Source organism: Mus musculus, chromosome 7 (assembly GCF_000001635.26).
Source record: "Mus musculus strain C57BL/6J chromosome 7, GRCm38.p6 C57BL/6J".
Taxonomy (NCBI): domain Eukaryota; kingdom Metazoa; phylum Chordata; class Mammalia; order Rodentia; family Muridae; genus Mus; species Mus musculus.
Genome location: NC_000073.6, coordinates 86,976,008 through 86,995,048, shown reverse-complemented (window position 1 = coordinate 86,995,048; position 19,041 = coordinate 86,976,008).

Genomic DNA, 19,041 nt, shown 5'->3' with positions numbered 1-19,041 from the left:
TTTAAAATTTTTTTTTCTTTTCTAAGACCTAAAATTTCCATGCACCAATACCAGTGAGGGACTGTGTATACATCTTCATATTTGTACTCAAACTTTCTTGGGCTAGCAAGGTATTGTATTTCCTGCCTCAGCCCCTTGTAGTTGGCACCTGCTGTTCTGTGGTCAGAACTTGTTTCCTCTTAGTCATCTACAACTTCCAGCACTTATATTCCGTTTGTTCAAATTACTGCAATCAATCCTTGTGTCCTGAAGAACATGTATGAAATATGATCCCCTCAGTCTCAAATACTGTACAGTTTCCAACTTTCTCCCTTTCAGCCCATTCATTTCTGTGTTAATAATCATAAAAAAATCAAATCTTGTTTTTGTGTTGATTCTGTTAGCCTGTGTTTTTAAATTGGGGAATTAAGTCCAAGTGATGTTGAGATATTAAAGACCAGTGACTGGCATTTATGTGTATTTGTGCGTGCTACCCTTGTTTTTGCTGGTATAGGATCACTTATTTCCTGTTTTTTTCTTGGATGTTGTTTTCCTCCTTGGGTTGGAGTTTTCATTACTTTTTTTTTTCTTTCTTTATCTGTGCTGATTAGAGTTTTGCTGAGTACAGTAGCCTAGGTTAACATCTGTGGTCTTTTAGAGGTTGCAAGAAATCTCACTAGGCCCTTCTAGCTTGTTGCATCTCTTTGGAAGAAATCAGGTGAAATTCTGACACATTTGCCTTTGTATGTTACCTGCCCATTTCCATGGCTATTTTCAATAGTCTTTGTTTGTTCTGTATATTATGTGTTGTCAATAATATATGGCATGAGGATTTTCTTTTTTGGTCCATACTAATTGGTGCTCTATAGGATTTTCATGTTTATATGTGGGGCAACGTGCTACATGCAGACAGCCTGGTTTCCAGTCGAGGCTAGATCTTGAACCCTAGGACCTGCTGTCCCATGTAGGTGATAATTCACCTACATGGGACAGGCCGTTTGATCATGTCTCCTGGACCGCTGGTTCTGTCGAAGTTACCGCCCCCCCAGACCCCCCCCCCCAGGAGATGTGTGGTTATCAGTCACTTAGGAACAGCACCAAGCCTTCCCACTTGCAAAAAAAGGTTTTCCCCAAACTCTCAGACCAAGCCAATGGGAATTGCCTACTGTCAAACCCTGAATCACCCCCAGAACTGTATGTAAATCCATGCAAGGAATTAAAGTATGTGAGAACTATTCCTTCCTCTGAGTCTTTTGTTCCAAGAGCTGTATGTAACACTTGAGAAGAGATCTTCTCTCCCGAAGAGCCACCCAAGGTCCAGCTGCACTCCTCACTGGATTGTAGTTGGCCCTACCTGACCTGAATCAGTTCAGAGAGGCTTGGAGTTACCTGAGTTACCCAGCAACCTGGAAGGCATGGCAGAGACTTCATCTCCCTGCCTGCACTCACTTCCTTTCGCTGGAACCTTCCCACCCGGTCTGGCAGAGATCTCTGTGGAAAACTTCTGGTACCCAGGCCCACATTTATAGGCATCTTTTTCTTTAGGTTGAGAAAGTTTTCTTCCAGGATAATGTTGAAAATATTTTCTGGGCCTTCTAGTTGGGACATTCACATTCTTATCTTCCTATTATTCTTTGGTTAGTTCTTTTCATGGTATCACAGACTTCCAGACATTTTGTGTTAAGAATTTTTAGGATTTACCATTTTCATTGACTGATGTTTTATTTATTTTTATTGTATATTTAATGCTTTGAAATCTCTCTTATATTTGCTGTATTCTGTTATTAATGTTTGTGTCTGTTGTTCCTCTTCACTTCACTAGATTTTACTCTCCAGAATTCACTCAGTTTGTGTTTTCTTTATTACTTATTTTTCCATTTTCAGGTATTGCACAGTTCTATTTATTTCCTTTACCTGTTTAATTATATTTTCCTGTGTATCTTTAAGGGATATATTCATTTACTATTTAAAGGATTCTATCATCTTTATAGGATTGGAATTAAGGTCTATTTCTTGTGCTTTGATTGTGCTAGGATATTCAGGTCTTGGAGTAGTAGGATAGCTATGCTCTAAAGCTGGCATTTTGCCCTTGCTTTAGTTAACTGTGCTTTTTTGAGGGCCTTCTTCTTCTTCTCTTGCAAACGTTTATTACAATGGGTCATTAGTCTGGTCCTAGATTTCTGGCTTTTGTGACATCATGAAAATGTGTCATCACTCGCACTCCTTCATGTCATTGAGATCCTGGAGCCCTTGATCAGTAAGACTCTGGCAGATCCAGGATCTCCTGTGGTTCTCAGTACTTGTGTCATTTCTGAATTTTGTAGTAGTAGTATGATATTAGCTGTTCCAAGTTCTGGTCTCTGATAGAACCTGGGGCTTCAGTTGGACTTTATGCCAAGATGTAGAGACAAGGGGAAAAGATACTGTCGGAGAAAGCTAGGTGGGACCTGAGTATTGCTTAGAGTTCAGGGATCCAGTGTGCACTCTGGAGGAGTGGAATATTTCAACCAGGATCTAGAGCTACATGAATATGAGGCTGAGGAAAGAGGGTGCTGTTTGGAGACTGGCAGATTTTGCCCTAGTGTTGGTGGGTTCTGGACAGGTCTTATCTGGATTCTGAGTACAGCCATTGCCTCCATTAGAGCAGAGTCCATTTACTAGATTTATGGTCTGAGATATGAAGATGAGGGATTGAATGCAGTTGAGAGAAGCTGGATGGGCTCTCAGCCCAATATTTTTATAATATTCTATACTAGGATCAGAAAATACTTAATTTAAAATGTTTCCACCATTTGTTGTGTATGTGCAACTTCAAAATTTTAGTATTTAAAATGAATTAAATTCATGTTTGGTTTCATTGTCCTCATGCACCCTTTTAGAATCTAACAGCACAAGAATCAGCACAGAGGAGTTTACACATTAGGACAAAAATTGTGATTAGTTGTTGATATCATATCCATGAATGAAATTTACAGCAGAACATACCATGTATGACTAGGTATAGATATTAAAATATTATCAGAAAAGAGAAGGAATGAAAAAATTTAGTAGGATTTTGTATATTGATTTGTTTTTGTTTTTTTGGATTTTTTTTTTTTGTCTATCAAATATATCTTTCAGAATAGTAGACTTCATAGAAATTGAAGACAGGCAGTCCTATCATTATATTGGTTAAATTCATGAAACAATATTCACTGTGAAATTAAATAAAGAGAAAATGGTACACAAAGCTAAAAGATGAGTCATTGATGAGTAAGATAGAAGGTGGAGTAGAACAGAATTTGAACATAAAATGATCATGGAAAATGAAGCTTTTCAAAACCATGTCTTCAAAGGGCCTGTGTCACGCTGCATGGTAAAGAACATCTTGGTATATCTGGAGATTAAGGTTAGGATATTTAATTTTCTTTCTTTATGAAAAATCAATACTACTTAATGAACTACAGTGTATAAGTTATACAAACTCTCTTGTTAAGGGTATTGGACTTTTGCTATTTGCAACTGACAATGCTGAAATTACCTGTCCCTCCTACATCAGGACTTATATATTATTACAAGGTGATAGAAGTCTAGAAAAATATTTAGTTTCTCTTAAATAATTTCAGGTGAAAAAGGTATAATAAGGTAAATAGCTTGTATCTAGATATTTAAATATTATATATCAATGTAAATACATGCCCATCCATACCCCATATATATATATATATATATATATATATATATATATATATATATATGAAAATTCTTTTTTTTTCCATTTTTTATTAGGTATTTAACTCATTTACATTTCCAATGCTATACCAAAAGTCCCCCATATCCACCCACCCCCACTCCCCTGCCCACCCACTCCCCCTTTTTGGCCCTGGTATTCCCCTGTACTGGGGCATATAAAGTTTGCAAGTCCAATGGGCCTCTCTTTCCAGTGATGGCCGACTAGGCCATCTTTTGATATATATGCAGCTAGAGTCAAGAGCTCCGGGGTACTGGTTAGCTCATAATGTTGTTCCACCTATAGGGTTGCAGATCCCTTTAGCTCCTTGGCTACTTTCTCTAGCTCCTCCATTGGGAGCCCTATGATCCATCCATTAGCTGACTGTGAGCATCCACTTCTGTGTTTGCTGGGCCCCGGCATAGTCTCACAAGAGACAGCTACATCTGCGTCCTTTCAATAAAATCTTGCTAGTGTATGCAATGGTGTCAGCGTTTGGATGCTGATTATGGGGTGGATCCCTGGCTATGGCAGTCTCTACATGGTCCATCCTTTCATCTCAGCTCCAAACTCCGTCTCTGTAACTCCTTCCATGGGTGTTTTGTTCCCAAATCTAAGGAGGGGGATAGTGTCCACACTTCAGTCTTCATTCTCCTTGAGTTTCATGTGTTTAGCAAATTATATCTTATATCTTGGGTATCCTAGGTTTGGGGCTAATATCCACTTATCAGTGAATACATATTGTGTGAGTTTCTTTGTGAATGTGTTACCTCACTCAGGATGATGCCCTCCAGGTCCATCCATTTGGCTAGGAATTTCATAAATTCATTCTTTTTAATAGCTGAGTAGTACTCCATTGTGTAGATGTACCACATTTTCTGTATCCATTCCTCTGTTGAGGGGCATCTAGGTTCTTTCCAGCTTCTGGCTATTATAAATAAGGCTGCTATGAACATAGTGGAGCATGTGTCCTTCTTACCTGTTGGGGCATCTTCTGGATATATGCCCAGGAGAGGTATTGCTGGATCCTCCGGTAGTACTATGTCCAGTTTTCTGAGGAACCGCCAGACTGATTTCCAGAGTGGTTGTACAAGCCTGCACTCCCACCAACAATGGAGGAGTGTTCCTCTTTCTCCACATCCTCGCCAGCATCTGCTGTCACCTGAATTTTTGATCTTAGCCATTCTGACTGGTGTGAGGTGGAATCTCAGGGTTGTTTTGATTTGCATTTCCCTGATGATTAAGGATGTTGAACATTTTTTCAAGTGCTTCTCTGCCATTCGGTATTCCTCAGGTGAGAATTCTTTGTTCAGTTCTGAGCCCCATTTTTTAATGGGGTTATTTGATTTTCTGAAGTCCACCTTCTTGAGTTCTTTATATATGTTGGATATTAGTCCCCTATCTGATTTAGGATAGGTAAAGATCCTTTCCCAATCTGTTGGTGGTCTTTTTGTCTTATTGACGGTGTCTTTTGCCTTGCAGAAACTTTGGAGTTTCATTAGGTCCCATTTGTCGATTCTCGATCTTACAGCACAAGCCATTGCTGTTCTGTTCAGGAATTTTTCCCCTGTGCCCATATCTTCAAGGCTTTTCCCCACTTTCTCCTCTATAAGTTTCAGTGACTCTGGTTTTATGTGAAGTTCCTTGATCCACTTAGATTTGACCTTAGTACAAGGAGATAAGTATGGATCGATTCGCATTCTTCTACACGATAACAACCAGTTGTGCCAGCACCAATTGTTGAAAATGCTATCTTTCTTCCACTGGATGGTTTTAGCTTCCTTGTCGAAGATCAAGTGACCATAGGTGTGTGGGTTCATTTCTGGATCTTCAATTCTATTCCATTGGTCTACTTGTCTGTCTCTATACCAGTACCATGCAGTTTTTATTACAATTGCTCTGTAGTAAAGCTTTAGGTCTGGCATGGTGATTCCGCCAGAAGTTCTTTTATCCTTGAGAAGACTTTTTGCTATCCTAGGTTTTTTGTTATTCCAGACAAATTTGCAAATTGCTCCTTCCAATTCGTTGAAGAATTGAGTTGGAATTTTGATGGGGATTGCATTGAATCTGTAGATTGCTTTTGGCAAGATAGCCATTTTTACAATGTTGATCCTGCCAATCCATGAGCATGGGAGATCTTTCCATCTTCTGAGATCTTCTTTAATTTCTTTCTTCAGAGATTTGAAGTTTTTATCATACAGATCTTTCACCTCCTTAGTTAGAGTCACGCCAAGATATTTTATATTATTTGTGACTATTGAGAAGGGTGTTGTTTCCCTAATTTCTTTCTCAGCCTGTTTATTCTTTGTATAGAGAAAGGCCATTGACTTGTTTGAGTTTATTTTATATCCAGCTACTTCACCGAAGCTGTTTATCAGGTTTAGGAGTTCTCTGGTAGAATTTTTAGGGTCACTTATATATACTATCATATCATCTGCAAAAAGTGATATTTTGACTTCCTCTTTTCCAATTTGTATCCCCTTGATCTCCTTTTGTTGTCGAATTGCTCTGGCTAATACTTCAAGTACTATGTTGAAAAGGTAGGGAGAAAGTGGGCAGCCTTGTCTAGTCCCTGATTTTAGTGGGATTGCTTCCAGCTTCTCTCCATTTACTTTGATGTTGGCTACTGGTTTGCTGTAGATTGCTTTTATCATGTTTAGGTATGGGCCTTGAATTCCTGATCTTTCCAAAACTTTTATCATGAATGGGTGTTGGATCTTGTCAAATGCTTTTTCTGCATCTAACGAGATGATCATGTGGTTTTTGTCTTTGAGTTTGTTTGTATAATGGATTACATTGATGGATTTTCGTATATTAAACCATCCCTGCATCCCTGGAATAAAACCTACTTGGTCAGGATGGATGATTGCTTTAATGTGTTCTTGGATTCGGTTAGCGAGAATTTTATTGAGGATTTTTGCATCGATATTCATAAGAGAAATTGGTCTGAAGTTCTCTATCTTTGTTGGATCTTTCTGTGGTTTAGGTATCAGAGTAATAGTGGCTTCATAAAATGAGTTGGGTAGAGTACCTTCTACTTCTATTTTGTGAAATAGTTTGTGCAGAACTGGAATTAGATCTTCTTTGAAGGTCTGATAGAACTCTGCACTAAACCCATCTGGTCCTGGGCTTTTTTTGGTTGGGAGACTATTAATAACTGCTTCTATTTCTTTAGGTGATATGGGACTGTTTAGATGGTCAACTTGATCCTGATTCAACTTTGGTACCTGGTATCTGTCCAGAAATTTGTCCATTTCGTCCAGGTTTTCCAGTTTTGTTGAGTATAGCCTTTTGTAGAAGGATCTGATGGTGTTTTGGATTTCTTCAGGATCTGTTGTTATGTCTCCCTTTTCATTTCTGATTTTGTTAATTAGGATTTTGTCCCTGTGCCCTTTAGTGAGTCTAGCTAAGGGTTTATCTATCTTGTTGATTTTCTCAAAGAACCAACTCCTCGTTTGGTTAATTCTTTGAATAGTTCTTCTTGTTTCCACTTGGTTGATTTCACCCCTGAGTTTGATTATTTCCTGCCGTCTACTCCTCTTGGGTGAATTTGCTTCCTTTTTTTCTAGGGCTTTTAGATGTGTTGTCAAGCTGCTAGTATGTGCTGTCTCCCGTTTCTTCTTGGAGGCACTCAGCGCTATGAGTTTCCCTCTTAGAAATGCTTTCATTGTGTCCCATAGGTTTGGGTACGTTGTGGCTTCATTTTCATTAAACTCTAAAAAGTCTTTAATTTCTTTCTTTATTCCTTCCTTGACCAAGGTATCATTGAGAAGAGTGTTATTCAGTTTCCACGTGAATGTTGGCTTTCCATTATTTATGTTGTTATTGAAGATCAGTCTTAGGCCATGGTGGTCTGATAGGATACATGGGACAATTTCAATATTTTTGTATCTATTGAGGCCTGTTTTGTGACCAATTATATGGTCAATTTTGGAGAAGGTCCCGTGAGGTGCTGAGAAGAAGGTATATCCTTTTGTTTTAGGATAAAATGTTCTGTAGATATCTGTCAGGTCCATTTGTTTCATAACTTCTGTTAGTTTCACTGTGTCCCTGTTTAGTTTCTGTTTCCACGATCTGTCCTTTGAAGAAAGTGGTGTGTTGAAGTCTCCCACTATTATTGTGTGAGGTGCAATGTATGCTTTGAGCTTTACTAAAGTGTCTCTAATGAATGTGGCTGCCCTTGCATTTGGTGCGTAGATATTCAGAATTGAGAGTTCCTCTTGGAGGATTTTACCTTTGATGAGTATGAAGTGTCCCTCCTTGTCTTTTTTGATAACTTTGGGTTGGAAGTCGATTTTATCCGATATTAAAATGGCTACTCCAGCTTGTTTCTTCAGTCCATTTGCTTGGAAAATTGTTTTCCAGCCTTTCACTCTGAGGTAGTGTCTGTCTTTTTCCCTGAGATGGGTTTCCTGTAAGCAGCAGAATGTTGGGTCTTGTTTGTGTAGCCAGTCTGTTAGTCTATGTCTTTTTATTGGGGAATTGAGTCCATTGATATTAAGAGATATTAAGGAAAAGTAATTGTTGCTCCCTTTTATTTTTGTTGTTAGAGTTGGCATTCTGTTCTTGTGGCTGTCTTCTTTTTGATTTGTTGAATGATTACTTTCTTGGTTGTTCTAGGGCGTGATTTCCGTCCTTGTATTGCTTCTTTTCTGTTATTATCCTTTGAAGGGCTGGATTCGTGGAAAGATATTGTGTGAATTTGGTTTTGTCGTGGAATACTTTGGTTTCTCCATCTATGGTAATTGAGAGTTTGGCCGGGTATAGTAGCCTGGGCTGGCATTTGTGTTCTCTTAGTGTCTGTATAACATCTGTCCAGGCTCTTCTGGCTTTCATAGTCTCTGGTGAAAAGTCTGGTGTAATTCTGATAGGCCTTCCTTTATATGTTACTTGACCTTTCTCCCTTACTGCTTTTAATATTCTATCTTTATTTAGTGCATTTGTTGTTCTGATTATTATGTGTCGGGAGGAATTTCTTTTCTGGTCCAGTCTATTTGGAGTTCTGTATGCTTCTTGTATGATCATGGGCATCTCTTTTTTTATGTTTGGGAAGTTTTCTTCTATAATTTTGTTGAAGATATTAGCTGGCCCTTTAAGTTGAAAATCTTCATTCTCATCAATTCCTATTATCCGTAGGTTTGGTCTTCTCATTGTGTCCTGGATTACCTGGATGTTTTGAGTTAGGATCCTTTTGCATTTTGTATTTTCTTTGACTGTTGTGTCGATGTTCTCTATGGAATCTTCTGCACCTGAGATTCTCTCTTCCATTTCTTGTATTCTGTTGCTGATGCTCGCATCTATGGTTCCAGATCTCTTTCCTAGGGTTTCTATCTCCAGCGTTGCCTCGCTTTGGGTTTTCTTTATTGTGTCTACTTCCCCTTTTAGTTCTAGTATGGTTTTGTTCATTTCCATCACCTGTTTGGCTGTGTTTTCCTGCTTTTCTTTAAGAGCCTGTAACTCTTTAGCAGTGCTCTCCTGTAAATCTTTAAGTGACTTATGAAAGTCCTTCTTGATGTCCTCTATCATCATCATGAGAAATGTTTTTAAATCTGGGTCTAGATTTTCGGTTGTGTTGGGGTGCCCAGGACTAGGTGGGGTGGGAGTGCTGCGTTCTGATGATGGTGAGTGGTCTTGATTTCTGTTAGTAGGATTCTTACGTTTGCCTTTCGCCATCTGGTAATCTCTGAAGCTAGCTGTTTTAGTTGTCACTGTTAAGAGCTTGTTCTTCAGGTGACTCTGTTAGCCTCTATGAGCAGACCTGGAGGGTAGCACTCTCCTTAGTTTCAGTGGGCAGAGTATTCTCTGCAGGCAAGCTCTCTTCTTGCAAGGCAGGTACCCAGATATCTGGTGTTCGAACCAGACTCCTGGCAGAAGTTGTGTTCCACTCACTAGAGGTCTTAGGATCACGTGTGGAATCCTGTGTGGGCCCTTGCGGGTGTCAGGCGACTCAGCCGGCAAGGTAGCCGGGGCTCGAGTGGAGTGGAAGGGGTTTGTGCCCCAGATCAAGCCCGGGTAGCCTGCTTCCCTATGTACCGCAGTCTCAAGTTCCACGCGATTGGATTGGGGTAGGCGCTGTGTTCCACTCACCAGAGGTCTTAGGGTCCCGTGGGGAGTCCCGTGTGGACCCTTGCGGGTGTTGGGCAAGACTCTGCTGGCAAGGTAGCCCGGGGCTCGAGTCTCGAGTCGAGCGGAAGGGACTTGTGCCCCAGATCAGGCCCGGGTAGCCTGCTTCCCTATGTACCGCAGTCTCAAGTTCCGCGCGATTGGATTGGGGCAGGCACTGTGGTCCACTCACTAGAGGTCTTAGGGTCCCATGGGGAGTCCCGTGTGGGCCCTTGCGGGTGTTGGGCAAGACTCTGCTGGCAAGGTAGCCCGGGGCTCGAGTCTCGAGTCGAGCGGAAGGGACTTGTGCCCCAGATCAGGCCCGGGTAGCCTGCTTCCCTATGTACCGCAGTCTCAAGTTCCGCGCGATTGGATTGGGGCAGGCACTGTGGTCCACTCACCAGAGGTCTTAGGGTCCCGTGGGGAGTCCCGTGTGGGCCCTTGCGGGTGTTGGGCAAGACTCTGCTGGCAAGGTAGCCCGGGGCTCGAGTCTCGAAAATTCTTATATAGGCATATAATACATAGTATAGTAGGTATAATTTATATTATAGTATATAATTTATAAGATGTATATAAGTATATATTATAATATTTTTCTTACCTTATAACACATGTCATACTTATATTAATATCATGTTGTTACATGCTGAAAAGTTTTGATAAAATACAAAACACAATATTTGTGCATGTTAAAATTACTGGAGAAAGCCGGGCATGGTGGCACATGCCTTTAATCCCAGCACTCAGGAAACAGAGGCAGGCAGATTTCTGAGTTCGATAGCAGCCTGGTCTACAAAGTGATTTCCAGGACAGCCAGGGCTATACAGAGAAACCCTGTCTCGAAAAAACAAAAACAAAAACAAAAAAAAAAAAAAAAAAAAAACAAAACAAAAAAATAAAAATAAAAAAAAAATAAAGGTCTTTAGATGAAATCTCCTAGAGTGTGTAGCGTGAACTTTTAGATTTTACAAGTTTTCAGTAGAAAGACAGGGAATCAAATGCAGTGATGAGGTTGCCAAATGTTTTAGATCAATACCTGGGTAGTTTCTCTTTATTCTCTAAACTAATCTGGCTACAGGTGGGAACTAAAAAGGGGGCAGAGGGAAGAGGGGGAGGGAGGAACCATGACCAGCCAGAGTTCCACCTATGCTCTGGACAGGCAGATGCTGGAAGGCTGCCAGAAGCTTTCCACTCAGCCCCAGGTGGGCATCCAAGCCTCTGACCCACTCAACTGGGGGTGGACAAGGGGCAGCCCTGACCTAGGGGACCAGGGACACACCCTGTAGCACCAGGGTTATGGGAGAGAGGGAAGAGGGAAGAGAGCTTCACACACTGGTGAGAGTGAGTGCAGCCTTGGTGAGCAGAGACTATGGTTTTAGAGCTTTATTATAGAAAGGCAGGGCGAAAGAGAAAAGGTAAAAGAGAGAGAGAGAGGAAAGGCTAGAGAGAAAGAGAGTAAGAGAGTTAATGGAGAGGAGAGGAGAGGAGAGGAGAGGAGAGGAGAGGAGAGGAGAGGAGAGGAGAGGAGAGGAAAGGAGAGGAGAGGAGAGGAGAGAAGACAAAGAGAGGAAACAGAAGTGAGAGAGGAGTGAGAGAGAAGTAATGGAACAGCAGAATGAGAGAGCAGTGAGGGGTCAAACAACCCCTTTTAAAGTGATTTGCTATCTTTTCTGTTGCTAAGTAACTGGGGAGGAGTTTATCCTGATTGTCAGAAGCTTGGGACATTGCCTATGTGACTTCTAGCCATGCTTCTCTTTTGGGGGCTGGGGGGGGGGGCAGTAACTTAAACAGGAGCCAGAGTTCCAGGAACGTGAGGAAACTTCTTCTGTCCCATGTAGGTAAATTATGACCACTGGGTCCTGGGGTTCAGTATCTCAGCTCAACTGGAAACCAGCGTGTCTGTGCATAGCCTGATGCCCCACAGCTATCTTCCATAAAAAATCTCAAGATATTTGTATTTTATTATGAGTTTGACTTTCTGTGTTTCAGATGTGTTTTCATGACCTCTCTCTGCATTCCTTGGTCATGACTTCATACTCTAACCCACCTCTCCTCTGTATTCCCTCACTGGTCAAAGTTCCATCCTACTATCTTTTCTGCCCAGCCATTGTGTTTTCAGCTTTTATTGACAAGTTAGAGAATAAATGATAAAAATGTTTATACATACCTGAGACAAGAGATTCTTGATTAAGCATTACAGTCCCATGTCCTGATTGTAATAAGAGTGGAGGGCAAAGAAATCAGAATTTGAATAATACAAGGATAACTTTTATTTGGTGCATGAAAATTTTATGGATATACTTTCCTCTTTTTGTCCCTATAAAGTTTCTTTTTCTTATAATAGTAATCTATACAAAATAAGTGCAATTATTAATAATATAATGTGATATTTACAGTATCATATATATAGAATAAACATATGGAAATTCTTTTGTCAATCTTGTCTTTGGGAGAGTAGAGTTGGTATCTAATTCATTTTCTATCCTAATATGTATTACTAACATAAATGATATTCTTATAATTAAATGTCTAAAAAAGCCTTTTCAAATCCTAAACAAATTAATTATGAGACTATAACTATCTAGTTCTGAAAACCATGAGAGACCCAAGAGGAATAATTATTTGAATATACAAGAAGTATATGTAAGCAGCATTCAAATTACTGAAATGACAGACAGAGTTGGGGCAAACAATCCCAGTGAAATATCTCTATAATGTTAGAGCATCTATCTTTTTGGGATTGAGTGGCAATCAACTTTGCCTACATACAGGTTTTGTCTTTTTGGATAGCATTAGACATACAGATGAAGTTACAGTTTTTTATTTGCACAATGGCAAGCTTGCCATAATTAAAGTGATCTCCAAATGAATGTTGTTCAGTGTTCATCATCATTTTAGAGGTGAATTTTGGGGACTTCCAGAAGTAAGCCTGTCACATTGTCGAAAAAGATATTTTAGTAATGAAAGAACTTTAAATGCCATATTCTGTGGATCTATGAGACCCTATACTACTCTTTCTTCTTGAGACAGGAGATTCTTGAAATAAGCATTACAATGCTATGTGCAGATTCACACTAGGTCTGTGGACAGAGAATTCAGCATTTAGATAGCATAAGTATAACTTTTACACAGTGCATAAAAGCACTAAGATTTTATGTCTCTAAAGAGATTTAAATGCCAGGAGGCTTGCATTGATGTACTGCATACTCTACAACAACAAAGATGTCAGCCCATATTACTACACCCAGAAAAAATTGCAATAACTCTTGTCACAGCCATAGACCCTGGAAAAGGTGAGAGTCATGAAGCCAGAAGAGTTGCTTGACACAATTACTGTATGTCTGAGCAGACTGCAATAATTATATTTCTTCTATCTCTAAAAGATTGTCCTTTGGTCTTTTCTTGTTGTATTCTTGGAGATATTCTTCATTATAAATCACTTCATGTCTTTTCTTCAGGATGACATAACATGTCTAAATGCATTTTTAATTAGATATTTTCTTTATTTACATTTCAAATGCTATCCGGAAAGTCCCCTATACTCTCCCCCTGCCCTGCTCCCCTACCAACCTACTCCCACTTCTTGGCCCTGGCATTCCCCTCTACTCGGGCATATAAAGATTGCAAGACCAAGGGGCCTCTCTTCCCAATGATGGCCAACTAGGCCATTTTCTACTACATATGCAGCTAGAGACACGAGCTCCGGGGATACTGGTTAGGTCATATTGTTGTTCCACCTATAGGGTTGCACACCCCTTTAGCTCCTTGGGTACATTTTCTAGCTCCTCCATTAGGGGCCCTGTGTTCCATCCTATAGATGACTGTGGGCATCCATTTCTGTATTTGCCAGGCACTGGCATAGCCTCACAAGAGACTGCTATATCAGAGTCCTTTCAGCATAATCTTGCTGGCATATGCAATAGTGTCTGCATTTGGTGGCTGATTATGGGATGGAGCCCTGGGTGGGGCAGAAGTCACTTGATATGCACTCACTGATAAGGGAATATTAGCTCAGAATCCTAGAATACCCAAGATACAATTTGGAAAACACAAGAGAAACAAGAAGAAGGAAGACCAACACATGGATACTGCATTCCTCCTTAGAATAGGGAACAAAATACCCATGGAAGGAGTTATGGAGACAAAGTTTGGAGATAATTTGAAAGGATGGTTAAATGCTTTTAGAAAAATCCTAAAGTGACCTTTATCATGTCACTGTTTGAAAATCATCCTTATATCTTAGAGATCATTAAGTACAGATTAGCACATAGGTAGATGAGGCCGGTATTACCAGAATCTTAGTGAAGTATCTGTTCATGAGCAAATTCTAAGACCGGAATTGCTATGGGGTAAATAGATGAGTAAAAAACCTCTTACTGGCCAGAAAATTAGGTTACAGATTTAATGGTTTTTTGTTTGTTTGTTTGTTTTGTTTTTGATTTTTTGTTTTATTATAGATCAGAAATCGTTGAAAATGTAGGTTAAAGATATAGTGTCATAGAGTCTATCTCCCTCAGGGAAGAAAACTCATTAAATAAGATCGATTGAGTAAAATACACTTTTTCTGCTTTATAGCATAGATGATGAGACAAATAGTAAGATTGGCACTACTGTTTGCTACTTGTAGAAAGACTTGTTTGTATATATTTTGTTTGTCAGGAGTGGTTTAAAACTGCAAATATTGGCAGCACAAAGGTAGGCTGTCAAATATTGAATGTTTGCTTTGGTGAAGACATTACTTAGATTACTTAAATGGAGGAATAGGGATAACAATGATAATATAATCTGTTCTGTTTGTATTTTCTCATTGGAACTTAACCTGTAATCATGGCCATATCATGAAAAAAATCAAACACATGCACTCTATCACTTGAGAATCTCCTCTTTCTGTGACATTTGTATAATGAAGAAGCACCTGTGTATTAGTCAGTATCACAGAATCTGCCTGATTGGTAGTATCACAGAGATGCTAAATTCACTAGACCGTCACCTCACTCATTCTCTACCGTCTCTTAAATCTCATCTCCTTTGAAGCCATGCTGATAGAAATAATCCCAAGAAACTTTGCTAGGAACGGACCCCATAGAAATTCTTCCTGTACATTCTGGATGAAGAAATTAAAATATTGCACAATAAATTCAAATTTCAACAACATATATCTAGAAATTCAGTCCCACAGAAGATGTTAGAGAAAAGGCTATAACAATACAGAGAAATTACAGCAAATAAGTAAACTTACACAAACAGAACCAAAGGAAAACACGTAAACACACACACACAGACACACACACACACACACACACACACACACACTCCACAGCACTACCAACATGAACAACAACAAGAAAATAATAGAAAGTATCAATCATTGGGCCCTAAGAATTGATACCTTTCAGAAACAATGGACACAATTCTACAATTGAAAGACACAGATGAATGGGTTAGATGTGAAATCAGGATCCACCCTCTCCTGTATACAATAAGCACACTTCAAAATCAAGAAGTTATATTATCTCAGAGCAAAGGATTCAAAAAATGTATTCCATGTAAATGGCCCTATGAATTAAATGTTATTTTAAAAAGGCTAACAACAAAAATTTGTCAAAAGATATGGGCAAGGCCAGCTCCAGGCTGCCTTAGGCAAAAACTCAACAGAATTTTCACAGTCCTCAAAGGACTCAACAGGCAGCAAGCAGGCACCATAGCACACCAAGGATCTTAGGATCACTGGTGAGTGGAACACAACATCTGTTCCAAACTAATCATGACCGGCCTGTGCCAGCAGCAGGGACGCAGGAAACCTGCTTGACCAGGGGCACAGATCCCTTCTGGTGGGTGCCAGCTCCTGGCCACCTTGGACTCAAACTCAGCAGATGGTCCCATGGTCCTCAAAAGACTCTGCACACTGCAGGCACCCTAGCACTGCAGGATCTGAGGATCACCAGTGAGTGGAACAGAAGATCTGTTCCAAAAAAGCATGACAGGCCAGTGACAGCAGGAGCAAGGACATGGGAGCCCTGCCTGGCCAGTGGCTTATGATCCTTCTGATCTGTGTTGGTATATGTTGGTTTCAAACACACAAGACAGCCCCACAGTCCCTAAGGAGACACCACTTCCAGGAGTTGTAACACGCCCAGGATCTTACGATTTCAGGATACCAGGACACCAGGGGCTTGTTCACACCAGGATCTCAGGGTCCCAGAGGAAGCTTGACTGCCAAGAACCCAGATACACCCAGAATCTCAGGTTCACAGGATCCCAGATTCATAGGATCACAGAGAAAGCTAGACTCTGAGGAGTCCTGAATCAACTGGGATTATGGGAAGGACAGGCTCTAATCAGATATGTTGAGGGCAGCAAGCACTTGAGATAATCAGATGGTAGGAGGTAAGCTGAAGAACGTGGCACATACCTTTAATCCCAGAACTTGGGAAGCAGTGGCAGGCAGATTTCTGAGTTCAAGGCAAGCCTGGTCTACAGAGTGAGTCCCAGGACAGCCAGCTACACATCGAAACCCTATCTCAGAAAAACAAACAAACAAACAAACAAACAAAAAGAACAAAACAAAAAATAAAACAAACAAACAATAAAAGAACAGAAGCAACAGAAACCAAGGTTACATGGCATCAGAAACAAAATCACCCAGCATAGCAAGTCCTGGATACACCATCACAACAGAAAAGCAAGATATTGATCTAAAGTCATTTCTCATGATGATGATAGAGGACTTTAAGAAGGAAATAAATAACTCCCTTGAAGAAATACAGGAGAACACAGGTAAACAGCAAGAAGCACTTAAAGAGGAAACACAAAAAATCCCTTAAAGACTAACAGGAAACACTACCAAAGAGGTAAAATGGACAAAATTCTAGACAGATACCAGGTACCAAAGTTAAATCAGGATCAGATTAACTATCTAAACAGCACCATATTCCCTAAAGAAATAGAAGTAGTCATTAATAGTCATCCAACCAAAAAAAGCCCAGGACCAGATGGGTTTTGTGTAGAGTTCTATCAGACCTTCAAAGAGGACCTAATTCCAATTCTCCTCACACTATTCCACAAAATAGGAACAGAAGGTAATCTATCCAGTTCATTCTATAATGACACAATTGCTCTGATACCTAAACTACATAAATACCCAACAAAGAAAGAGAACTTCAGGCCAATTTCCCTTAGGAATATCAATGCAAAAATACTCTATAAAATTCTCCGTAACTGAGCCCAAGAACACATCAAAGCAATCATCCATCAAGATCAAGTAGGCTTCATTCCATGGATACAGGGATGGTTTAATATATGGAAATCCATCAACTTAATCCACTATATAAACAAACTCAAAGACAAAAACCACATGATCATCTCATTGGATGCTGAGAAAGCATTTGACAAAATCCAATACCCATTCATGATAAAAGTCTTAGGAAGATCAGGAATTGAAGACCCATACCTAAACATGATGAAAGCAATACACAGGCAACTAGTAGCCAACATCAAACTAAATCGAGAAAAGCTGGAAGCAATCTCACTAAAATCAGTGACTAGACAAGGCTGCCCACTTTCTCCCTACCTATTCAGTATAGTACAGGAAGTCCTAGCTAGAGCATTTAGAAAACAAAAGGGGATGCAAATTTGAAAGGAAGAAGTCAAAATATCACTATTTGCAGATGATATGATAATATACATAAGTGACCCTAAAAATTACACCAGAGACCTCTAAACCTGATGAACAGCTTCAGTGCAGTAGCTGGATATAAAAATAACTCAAACAAATCAGTGGCCTTTCTCTACACAAAGGATAAACAGGCTGACAAGGAAATTAGGGAAAGAACACCCTTCAAAAGAGTCACAAATAATATAAAATACCTTGATGTGACTCTAACTAAGGAAGTGAAAGATCTGTATGATAAGAATTTCAAGTCTCTGAAGAAAGAACTCAAAGAAGATCCCAGAAGATGAAAAGATCTCCCATGCTCATGGATTGGCAGGATTAATAGAGTAAAAATGGCTATCTTGCCTAAAGCAATCTACAGATTCAATGCAATCCCCATCAAAATTCCAATTCAATTTTTCAAGGAATTAGTAAGTGCAATTTGCAAATTCATCTGGAATAACAAAAACCCTAAGATAATAAAAACTCTTCTCAATGATAAAAGAACCTCTGGTGGAATCACCATACATGACCTAAAGCTGCACTACAGAGCAATTGTGATAAAAACTGCATGGTACTGGTACAATGACAGACAGGTAGATTAATGGAATAGAATTGAATACCCAGAAATGAACCCACACACCTATGTGTTGGGAACAAAAAAAGGGCCCTGGGGAAGAGGGGGTGATCCCACACCCTGCCAGAGTTCCATCTATTCTGTGGTCAGTCAGGCGTGGGAGGGCTGCTAACTACATTCCACTCATCCCTGGGTGGGCATTCATCTATCCTACTCTTCAGGGGGTGGCCAAGGGGCAGCTCTACCTGGGATTCCCAGAGCTATCTTGTTAAAGCCCTGGGGTTATAGGAGAGAGGGATGAGGGAAGAGGTTCCCAACACGTGTGAGAGTGTGTGCAGCCTTGATGAGCAGAGACTATGGTTTTAGAGCTTTATTATAGAAAGGCAGGGAGAAAGAGAGAAGAGAGAGACAGAGACAGAGACAGAGAGAGAGAGAGAGAGAGAGAGAGAGAGAAAGAGAGAGAGAGACAGAGACAGAGAGCGAGAGAGAGACAGAGACACAGGCACAGACAGAGAGACAGAGAGAGACAGAGAGAGCAGCTAGAGAGAAAGATAGATGAGAAAGGAGAGGAGAAGACAAAGAGTGAGGAGAGAAGACAAAGATGAGAGAAAACAAAGAGAGGAGAGATAGAAGGTGATAGGGAGACAAGTAAGAGGCTAGAGGAGAGCAGTGAGAAGAGAGCAACGTGGTACTGAACAGCCCTTTTTATGGTCTTCACTGTTGCTAGGTAACTGGGTAGGAGTTTAACCTGAAGATCAGAAGCTTGGGCCATTGCCTACCTGACTACTGACCTTACTTCTCTCGTGGGGACTGTGGGTGGCTGTAACTTAGGCAAGGGCCAGAGTTCCTGGAGCATAATACCTTGTCATATAGGTGAACTATCACCACTCTTGGAGTTCAGACCTGGGCTCAGTTGGATACCAGCATGCAATTCCCCACACCTATGGTCACATGATCTTTGACAAGGAAGCTAAAACCATCCAGTGGAAAAAAGACTGCATTTTCAACAAAAGGTGCTGGCAC